The sequence below is a fragment of the Macaca nemestrina genome, chromosome 17 (assembly GCF_043159975.1).
Source record: "Macaca nemestrina isolate mMacNem1 chromosome 17, mMacNem.hap1, whole genome shotgun sequence".
Taxonomy (NCBI): domain Eukaryota; kingdom Metazoa; phylum Chordata; class Mammalia; order Primates; family Cercopithecidae; genus Macaca; species Macaca nemestrina.
The window spans coordinates 7,209,736-7,220,498 of NC_092141.1; the positions used below are offsets into that span (position 1 = coordinate 7,209,736).

Genomic DNA, 10,763 nt, shown 5'->3' on the forward strand with positions numbered 1-10,763 from the left:
TAAGAATAATAAATAAATAAAAAGAAAAGAAAAAGTCAGAATAAGTTTTAGTCATTCAGTCCTTCATACAAAATATTTATAGACAGCTACCATGTGCCAGGTGCCATGCTTAGCGTTTGGGATACAAATGTGAATAAGATACAGCCTCTCCCCTCCCAGTCCCACAATCAAATCGGAGGATCATCGTATGAAGAAAAGAATTCTCAGCACGAGGACAGGGACACATACACCATAGAGTGGTGCATGGGAAAAACTGACTCATTCTTCTTAGGACTGCTGGGAGGCTTCACAGAAGAGAAGCCCCTTGTGCTGGGTCTTGAAGGATGAGTAGGAGTTTGCCAGATGGATCTGTGGGCAGGGGCATTCCAGGCAAAGGGAGCAGCTTGTGGAAAATCACAAAGGCATGAACCAACTTGGCACATTGTTTATTGTTTGGGGAGCTATAAATAGCTGCTGTGTGGAGAACCGAGCATGTGTAGGAGGATAATGTAGGATTACGCTGCTGGGCAGCGGGCCCCGTCTGAAAGGCCTTGAAGTCCAGGCTAAGGAATTCAGATACTCCTCCAGAGGCTGATACTACTCCAAAATGTCCACTGAAGTAGCACTCACTAATAATGGAAACTGAATACAGAGGAGAGGCTAGTCATGCCACAATCAGAGGGGCAAGGAGAGTTTGCCTTTTGCATGTGGGAAATTTCTTGGAAATATCTTGTTTTATGTTAAAAATTCATGTAGAATTTTTCATTCTACTTTTTCTTTTTTTTAAGACAGAGTCTCACTCTGTCGCCGAGTACAGTGGCACGATCTCGGCTCACTACAACCTCCACCTCCCGGGTTCACACCGTTCTCCTGCCTCAGTCTCCCAAGTAGCTGGGACTACAGGCCCCCACAACCACACCCGGCTAATTTTTTGTATTTTTAGTAGAGACGGGGTTTCACCGTGTTAGCCAGGATGGTCTCGATCTCCTGACCTCATGATCCACCCGCCTCAGCCTCCTAAAGTGCTGGGATTACAGGCGTGAGCCACCGTGCCTGGCCTATTTTTTTTTTTTTTTTTTTTTTGACAGTGGATAAATTTTTATTGAGCCACTTAGTTTACAACATGAGGTAAAAGGAAAAAGTTCTCCTTGACCAGTATTTTACACAGCTGTAGGAAAGTAGTTTAGACTTCACGGATTCATAAGGGATTCCATCTCTCAAAAGCTGGGATCAAGTCAACAAATTTTATTAACTCCTCGAATTTTCCAGTTGACTCTTCCTTTACAATAGTAACAAGTTCTATTATGTAAGTTTCTTCAAGGCCAAGTTTTATCATAGTTACTAATATCGTTAGAGCTGAACTATTTCAATCAATATCCACTAATTCCACTTCAAAAATGGGTTTTGCATTTGGTGGAATTTTGGCATCAGGCTGTCCTTTCTTTCCATAAGCCCATTCTGGTTCAATCTCCAGTCCAGCCTTTTCTCCTTTACTCATAGTCAAGAGGGCTTCACCCCATCCTCTGACAACTTTGCCTACTCTGACCTTAAAACTTAAAGGCTTGGCATTTTTCTTCTTCTTTGCACTTGTTTGAATATTAGTATCAAAAACAGTCCCATCTTGTAGTGTTCCTGTATACCAGCAGTGAACAACATCTCCCCTTTTGGGAAAGTTGGTTTTATCTCTCTTTTTCAGAACAGATTTAGTATATTTTGGTGGACCCTTATCCAGGGTCTCTTCAGACTTGGTTTCTTTGGGTTTATCTTCATTAAGCTTCACATTTTTTAACTTGCTCACTTTACTTATACTTTCAGTACCCTTAAAATGCTTAGTTTCAAAAAGATGGTTATAGGCTGTAACCAAGTGGTCCTTGTTAGCTGTCTCGGCCACATGTTTAATGTTTCCTAATAATTTATGTTTTGCAAGAAACGAATCTGAACCGTGTTCCTGCAGAAACTTGATAATATCCTTCTTGGGCAGCTGCTCACTGTGCACCATGCCCGGCTAATTTTTGTACTTTTAGTAGAGACGGGGTTTCACCATGTTGGCCAGGCTGGTCTCGAACTCCTGACCTCAGGTGGTCCTCCCACCTCAGCCTCCCAAAGTGCTGGGATTACAGGCGTGAGCCACCGCACCCGGCCTAAATGTGTCTTACCTGGCATATTCTATTAACAGTCTAGGCCAGGCATGGTGGCTCACGCCTATAATCCCAGCACTTTGGGAGGCCGAGACGGGCGGATCACAAGGTCAGGAGATCGAGACCATCCTGGCTAACACGGTGAAACCTTATCTCTACTAAAAATACAAAAAAAATTAGGCCGGGCACGGTGGCTTAAGCCTGTAATTCCAGCACTTTGGGAGGCCGAGACGGGCGGATCACAAGGTCAGGAGATCGAGACCATCCTGGCTAACACAGTGAAACCCCGTCTCTACTAAAAAAAAAAATACAAAAAGCTAGCCAGGAGAGGTGGCGGGCGCCTGTAGTCCTAGCTACTCGGGAGGCTGAGGCAGGAGAATGGCTTGAACCCAGGAGGCGGAGCTTGCAGTGAGCTGAGATCCGGCCACTGCACTCCAGCCTGGGCAATAGAGCGAGACTTCGTCTCAAAAAAAAAAAAAAAAAAGCAACAAAACAAAACAAAAAAAATACAAAAAAATTAGCCGGGCATGGTGGTGGGTGCCTGCAGTCCGAGCTGCTGGGGAGGCTGAGCCAGGAGAATAGCGTGAACCTGGGAGGCGGAGCTTGCAGTAAGCCGAGACCGCGCCACTGCACTCCAGCCTGGGCGACAGAGTGAGACTCTGTCTCAAAAAAAAAAAAAAAAAACCGTCTGGGACTTTGGCCAACATCTATATCAAAGTTGTGAGTCGTAAGCCATGGGCACTAACTCTGACTTATTTACAGAAAGAAATGATTTATTACAGGATACTGCATAGTTCACAAAATCACCAAGAAACCTACGGAGCCAAGATTGGCAGGAGCACAGACGGCCACAAGCCTAAATGGGTTGCTAAAACCACTGTTGTCACCACAGGACACTAGATGTCCCTGCTGGCAGCCCTCTGTGACCACTGGGCCTGGAAACCTCTGCGGGGCCTCAGAAATTTTCTCTGCTTCTGCGCCCTCAAATCCACATCCAGTGATCCTGACCACCAGAACCTAGGCCACATGCTCTCATCCTAGCTGGAAGGGGTGGCAGGAAGAGTGAGAACCTGGTGCTGTCAGTGTCTACAGGCAGATGGATTCTGCCTCCCTTCAAAAATAATAAGGTGGGCCCAGGCACAGTGGCTCACACCTGTAATCCCAGCACTTTGGGAGGCCGAGGCAGGTGGATCACCTGAGGTCAGGAGTTTGAGACCAGCCTGGCCAACATGGCAAAACCCCGTCTCTACTAAAAATATAAAAATTATCCGGATGTGGTGGCATGCACCTGTAATCCCAGCTACTTGGGGAGACTGAGGTGGGAGAATCGCTTGAACCAGGGAGGCAGAGGTTGCAGTGAGCTAAGATGGTACCACTGCACTCCAGCCTGGATGATAGAGTGAGACTCCATCTCAAAAAAAAAAAAACAAAAAAAAAATTAATAATAAGGTGGAAAATTTCTGAAAGGAAAGGCTTCAGATGCAAGAGGGCCAAAAATATCTTAAAACTGTGTAAGCCCGGCTGGGCGCAGTGGCTCATGCCTGTAATCCCAGCACTTTGGGAGGCCGAGGTGGGCGGATCACGAGGTCAGGAGATCGAGACCATCCTGGCTAACACAGTGAAACCCCGTCTCTACTAAAAATGCAAAAAATTAGCTGGACGTGGCGGTGGGCACCTGTAGTCCCAGCTACTTGGGAGGCCGAGGCAGGAGAATGGCACGAACCCGGGAGGCGGAGCTTGCAGTGAGCCGAGATCATGCCACTGCACTCCAGCCTGGGCGACTAAACGAGACTCCGTCTCAAAAAAAAAAGAAAAAAAGAAAAAACTGTGTAAGCCCAACTAAAATGAATTATTAGAATAGGAATGAGACTACAGTTAGACCTGGTGACTTTTTTTCTTTTTTTTCTGAGACGGAGTCTCCTCTGTTGCCCAGGCTGGAGTACAGTGGTGCCATCTCGGCTCACTGCAACCTCTACCTCCCAGGTTCAAGCAATTCTCCTGCCTCAGCCTCCTGAGTAGCTGGGATTACAGGTGCCAGCCACCACGCCTGGCTAATTTTTGTATTTTTAGTAAAGACAAGGTTTCACCATGTTGGCCAGGCTGGTCTTGAACTCCTCACCTCATCCCCCCAACTCGGCCTCCCAAAGTGCTGGGATTACAGGCATGAGCCACCGCGCCAGGCTAGACCTGGTGAGTTATTAAAAGCACAGTTCCTGAGTTCCAACTCCCACCATTTCCAGGCATCTATAAAAAGGGGGCAATGCTTCAAAGGATGGTTGGTGAGATTTCAGTGAATTAAAGCTTGGAAAGGACCCAGCACCACTCCAGGCACAGGGCAGGCATCCTACAAATGTAGGTTCCCGTCCATTTCATTTCATCACATTTTCTAGCCACGGGTAGCCACCCCTTCATCTCTATGCCAGTCCAATTCTACTCCAAGTCACTGTGCCCCTCCTGTCTGGATTTGTGAGGGGCAGTCAGACCAGAAGGGGCCACAGGGTGATATTTGTCATCTCCCTGCTGCTATACCAACCTCTCAGCTACCTGAGTAGCTGAGTAGCTCCCTTTGTCTGCCTTCCCAGCCCCAACCTGAGACCTGGGCATCTGACTTGAAGGACACAGGTTCTTAGTGGACATGATAACAACGCCCACATCAGCCCTTAGGGCTGCAGCAGCCCTGCCTGGCCAGAGTCGCTACCTCCCCAGGGAATGTCAACCAGGACCAGAAGCCAAGGCGGGAGGGGACAGGAAGTCAGATAACAGGCTTTCTGCAGGGATGTAAATTACACATCTTGGAGAATCTAACATTTGCAAGGCGGAGTTTTGGGGGCCAAGAAAGCAAATGGTGCCTGTTTTCTTGGCTCAAGGCAGAAATGCCTTTGTGAACACTGGGAGGAGTTGCGCGGGGGCTAAGTCCTGAGAAAGTCCCAAAGCCATAGGAGGGCCCAGACACTGAAGAGGCTGCGACTGGCTGCAGTGGATGCCACACAAACCTCTTCCTGTCCTTGCACAGGGTGGATCTTGTCCCTCCCAGTGTGCTCCTTTCTGTACCTCTTGTTGGCCGTGAATCTCCTTTACCCCTGTCCACGTCTCCATGCCATTTCCTCTGCGGAGCCTTCTCCTGCCTCTCCCCTACTGTCCAAACATTTTAAGTGCTGGGCAGCCTCTCTTCCTTAGGGTTCCTTCCCTCTATCCCATTCAAAGAGCTGTACCCAGCTTTGTCTACCTCCATCTCAAGCTTTCATCCTATCTCTCTCTCCTCTGTTCATAGTCAGGAGTCCCTTGCAATGAGACCGATTCCGGTTTAAAATGCATTTGTGAGGGAGGGTGTCAGGGTCTCACCTGGAGGGAAGTCACACCTGCACAGGCCTACAGAGAGGTGAGACGGGGCCTCAGGCATCTCGTCAACTGGGTGCATAGAAAGAGCACCCTTATTTTTTTATTTATTTTTTTGAGATGGAGTCTCCTTCTGTCACCCAGGCTGGAGTGCGGTGGCGCAATCTCCATGCACTGCAACCTCCGCCTCCCGGGTTCAAGCGATTCTCCTGCCTGAGCCTCCCGAGTAGCTGGGATTACAGGCACATGCCGCCATGCCCGGCTAATTTTTTGTATTTTAGTAGAGATGGGGTTTCCCCTTGTTGCCCAGGCTGGTCGTGAACTCCTGAGCTCAGGTGATCCACCTGCCTCAGCCTCCCAAAGTGCTGGGATTACAGGCGTGAGCCACCGCGCCCAACGAGCACCCTGATTCATGGGTCATCAGCTTCCCCCCTTCCATGGGCCCAGGGATCTGGGAGATAGGAAGTTGATGCCACAGCCCCAGTAGTTGATGTTTCAGGACAGTGGCCAGTGAGTGCTGAAAACAGTGAGCAGCAGGGTGGGCTGAGACCTGAGCTCCATGACTCGTAAAGCCCCCCTGTTCTTTTTTTTTTTTTTTTTTTTTTTTTTTTTGAGACGGGGTCTCGCTCTGTCGCCCGGGCTGGAGTGCAGTGGCCGGATCTCAGCTCACTGCAAGCTCCGCCTCCCGGGTTTACGCCATTCTCCTGCCTCAGCCTCCCGAATAGCTGGGACTACAGGCGCCCGCCACCTCGCCCGGCTAGTTTTTTGTATTTTTTTTTTAGTAGAGACGGGGTTTCACCGTGTTAGCCAGGATGGTCTCGATCTCCTGACCTCGTGATCCGCCCGCCTCGGCCTCCCAAAGTGCTGGGATTACAGGCTTGAGCCACCGCACCCGGCCAGCCCCCCTGTTCTTGCATGGCGTGTGGTTTCTGGGTTTATTTCCCTGTTCTCCTTGAGGAGAGTATATTTATTCCCTGAGTATGCAGGTTGTAGGGCTCAGGGCTGAAAGCATTCCCCGTCCTTACAGAAATGCTAGGGATATGAAAAAGTGCACAGGAGTCTCGAACTCCTGACCTCAGGTGATCCACCCTCCTTGACCTCCCAAAGTGCTGGGATTACAGGCGTGAACCACCGCGCCCTGCCCAAGAGTGTTGACTAAACCATCTAGAACTGCCTGTTGGTGCCTGAAGGGACTTGGGGAGGTTGTAAAACCAAAGATTACTCTGAAGGGGACTCTTCTTGGGAATCTGGTGAGGTTTTTCTGTTTATTACTAGTAATATGATTTGTTCTGATTTTTACCACCAATTCCTCCCTCCCCCACTAAACATATACCGCCCAAGGAGCAAGAAGAAACACCTACACTGTGTGTGAAGAACCTGGCATTCTATCATATCTGGCACGGGCATCGGTGTAGCAGCAACGAATGAACGTGTGTCTCTCTTCCCCAGCCTCGATGACTACTGCTCCATTCTAACTGGTCTTCCTGCTCAGTGTGGATCCCACAGTGTTGACAGAACCGGCTTCTAGTTTCGGCAAGGAAATGGGGCTGATTCTCAGGCAGGAGGAGGCAGAGTACGTATGACTCAATCCCTCTTTGCCTTTAACGAGAGTGACGGAGAAGATTTTCCCTTTAAGAAGGGGGATATCCTGAGAATCTATAAAAGCCTGAAGAGCAGTCATGGAACACAGAGGACAGCAAAGGCAAGAAAGGGGTGATTCCAGTTCCTTACGTCGAGAAGTAGAGACCCGCCTCTGCCTCAGTATTGGCTCTGATTGGATGTTTGGAACTGGTAAAGATCTCTGGGTTAATGTGAGTGGTCAGAGGGCAGGAGAGTATAATGGCAAATGAAGTTACTTCCTCTTCACTCACGTCCCTCTGATAGAGCAACAGAACCCACTGAGGATGGTAGCTCAACAAACAGTTTTGCTGATGTATGGGAACAAAGGCTTTATGGTTTTTGCAACTGCCATCTATAGTTTTTCTACAGACATCCAAGCCAGTCTCGCCTCATTCTGTTCCTTGTGAGCTTCCAGAACAGAATTACTCCATTCCTAGTCTCAGTTCATCACGGTCAAGGTATAAAAGTAGAGGGCTGGTCGGGTACGGTGGCTCACGCCTGTAATCCCAGCACTTTGGGAGGCCGAGGCGGGTGGATCACAAGGTCAGGAGATCAAGACCATTCTGACTAATACGGTGAAACCCCATCTCTATTAAAAATACAAAAAATTAGCCGGGCGAGGTGGCGGGCGCCTGTAGTCCCAGCTACTCGGGAGGCTGAGGCAGGAGAATGGCGTGAACCTGGGAGGCGGAGCTTGCAGTGAGCTGAGATCCGGCCACTGCACTCCAGCCTGGGCAACACAGCGAGACTCCGTCTCAAAAAAAAAAAAAGTGGAGAGTTTTATGTGTTAACTTCTTTATTTTACTTTATTTATTTATTTATTTTGAGATGGAGTTTCACTCTTGTCACCCAGGCTGGAGTACAATGGCACAATCTTGGCTCACTGCAACCTCCGCCTCCCGCATTCAGGCGATTCTCCTGCCTTAGCCTCCAGAGTAGTTGGGATTACAGGTGCCTGCCACCACGCCTGGCTAATTTTTTTTTTTTTTTTTTTTTTGGTGTACTTTTTAGTAGAGACGGAGTTCCACCATGTTGGTCAGGCTGGTCTCGAACTCTTGACCTCAGGTGATGCACCCACCTCAGCCTCCCAAAGTGCTGGGATTACAGACGTGAGCCACCGCACCCGGCCATATGTGTGAACTTCTGAATTGGCTGATTTTAGGTGGTAGTAGCTATGCCTGAGTGTATAGAAGGTATAGCTATCTTGCTCTCTCATTCTTAGATGGTGCAAATCAGCCTGTGGAAAACTGACGGGAGCGGTGCTCACTGCTCATTCCGATTTATTTCACGGTTTTCTTTTCTCATTCTGAAACCATTCTATCAAATGGCAATAGACTGTTTCTGTCCACCCCCATGAAGTAATCATGTACCACACGAATAATACACAATGAGATTGCTTTTCCACTTATAAAACATGACCAGTTATGACTCATTCTGACATTTCAAAGCCTAAGAATTCCAGGGGCACTACTAGAAGCATCTGTCTACCTTTCCAGCATGATTCATGCATTCGCTTCAGATTCTGTTAACCCTTGCCATTCTTTTTTTCCCAAACCTGGAAGTAGGTTAACTGTAAGATAAGTGTATCTTTTCATTCCAAATGACAGGCAGGACGTGCAGGTCAGTTTACTCTGTGCCAGGCATTAAGCTTGTGGTGGACCCACTACGTGGACAGTTAAACTCCCAGCCTTCTGCCTTCCCCCAAGGGTCACACCATGTTCACGTTCACCTTGCTACAGCCGCTAAACAGACTTGACTCAGCTTTCCCTTCAGAGTCATGAGACAGCTGCCACTGTTCCAAATCTCCTGCCCTCACAAGGAAACACCCACGACAGGAAGGTAACAAGCACAGCTCCTCTTCTACAGCCCTTTTTTTTTTTTTTTTTTTTTTTTTTGAGAAGGAGTCTCACTCTATCACACAGACTGGAGTGCAATGGCGTGAACTCAGCTCACTGCAACCTCCGCCTCCTGGGTTCAAGTGATTCTCCTGCCTCAGCCTCCCGAGTAGCCGAGATTACAGGCACCCGCTAATTTTTGTATTTTTAGTACAAAAGTTAGTTAGCCCGCTAACCCATGCCAGGCAAATTTTTTATTTTTAGTAGAGGCAGGGTTTCACCATGTTGGCCAGGCTGGTCTCGAACTCCTGACCTCAAGCGATCCACCTGCCTCGGCCTCCCAAAGTGCTGGGATTACAGGTGTGAGTCACCATGCCCGGCCCATGGCTTTCTTACATTGTGTGTCTGTGTCTTTTCTCTTCTTGTAAGGACACCAGCCATATTGGATTAAGGACATGCCCTACTCTGACATGACCTAATCTTACATCTGTAACGACCCTATTTCCAAGTAAGACCACCTTCTGGGATACCGGGGGTTAGAACTTCAACCTTTCTTTTGGAGGACACAATTCAACACATAACAGGTGGTGTGAGACGCCCTTGTATAATAAATAGTCTCTGCATTACCTAAATCCAAAGATTTTCTGTAGTTTATGACCCAAAAGTCCTTTTTTTTTTTTTTTTTTTTTTTTTTTTTGAGACAGTGTCTCGCTCTGTCACCCAGGCTGGAGCGCAATGGTGCGATCTCGGCTCACTGCAATCTCTGCCTCCCGGGTTCAAGCAATTCTCCTGCCTCAGCCTCCTGAGTAGCTGGGTTTACAGGTGCACGCCACCACACTCAGCTAATTTTTGTATTTTTAGTAGAGACGGGGTTTTACCATGTTGGCCAGGCTAGTCTTCAACTCCTGACCTCAAGTGATCCTCCCATCTCGGCCTCCCAAAATGCTGGGATTACAGGCGTGAGCCATGCACCCGGTCCCAAAAGTCCTTCTGATATAGGACTCTGCTATTATAGGAGTTCAAACCAGTCCAACCAAACAAGCATCACACATCTCTTCCACAGTCTCATCCCCTCCTTACCTAAAACTCCTTGTCTCCAGGAGCAACCTAGAAAATGTATATGATCACCAAAGAGCAGTTTTATCTCCTTCTAACCAAAGTCCTTTTTCAGAAGAGGGTCTTGTATAACTTTGAATAACAGAAATGTGTTTGCATAATCCAAGAGCCAGCATGAGAAGTTTCCCAAAATTAAAGAACAGTCTTCTTTCAAAATGCATCCTTGCCATCCGCCTGGACAACATAGCAAGACCCCATCTCTACAAAAATTTTTTTAAATTATCTGGGCATGCTGGTAGACACTTGTGGTCCTCGCTACTCGGGAGGCTGAGGCAGGAGGATCCCTTGAACCCAGGAGTTCAAGGCCACAGTGAGCTGTGACAGTGCCACTGCACTCCAGCCTAGGTGACAGAGTGAGGAGAGCCTGTCTCAAAGGGAAAAAAACGTGTTCTTGCCAGACAGAGGAACATTCAGGGTGGTGGTAGTTGTTTTAATATGTGAAAATGTAGCTTTTAAACAACACTATTTTGGCCAGGCACGGTGGTTCACACCCATAATCCCAGCACTTTGGGAGGCCAAGGCGGGCCAATCACTTGAGGTCAGGAGTTCGAGACCAGCCTGGCCAACATGGTGAAACCCTGTCTCTACTAAAAATACAAAAATTAGCTGGGCATGGTGGCAGGCGCCTGTAATCTCAGCTACTCGGGAGGCTGAGGCAGGAGAATCACTTGAACCCAGGAGGCAGCGGTTGCGGTGAACCAAGACTGTGCCACTGCACTCCGGCCTGGGTGACAGAGCC

At 48.3% G+C, this 10,763-nt stretch overlaps 1 pseudogene; it reads right to left on the reverse strand.

Annotated features, from left to right (window-relative positions):
- Window positions 1-1,287: 1,287 nt before the first annotated feature.
- Window positions 1,288-1,978, reverse strand: LOC105474427 (peptidyl-prolyl cis-trans isomerase FKBP3 pseudogene; annotated as a pseudogene).
- Window positions 1,979-10,763: the final 8,785 nt, after the last annotated feature.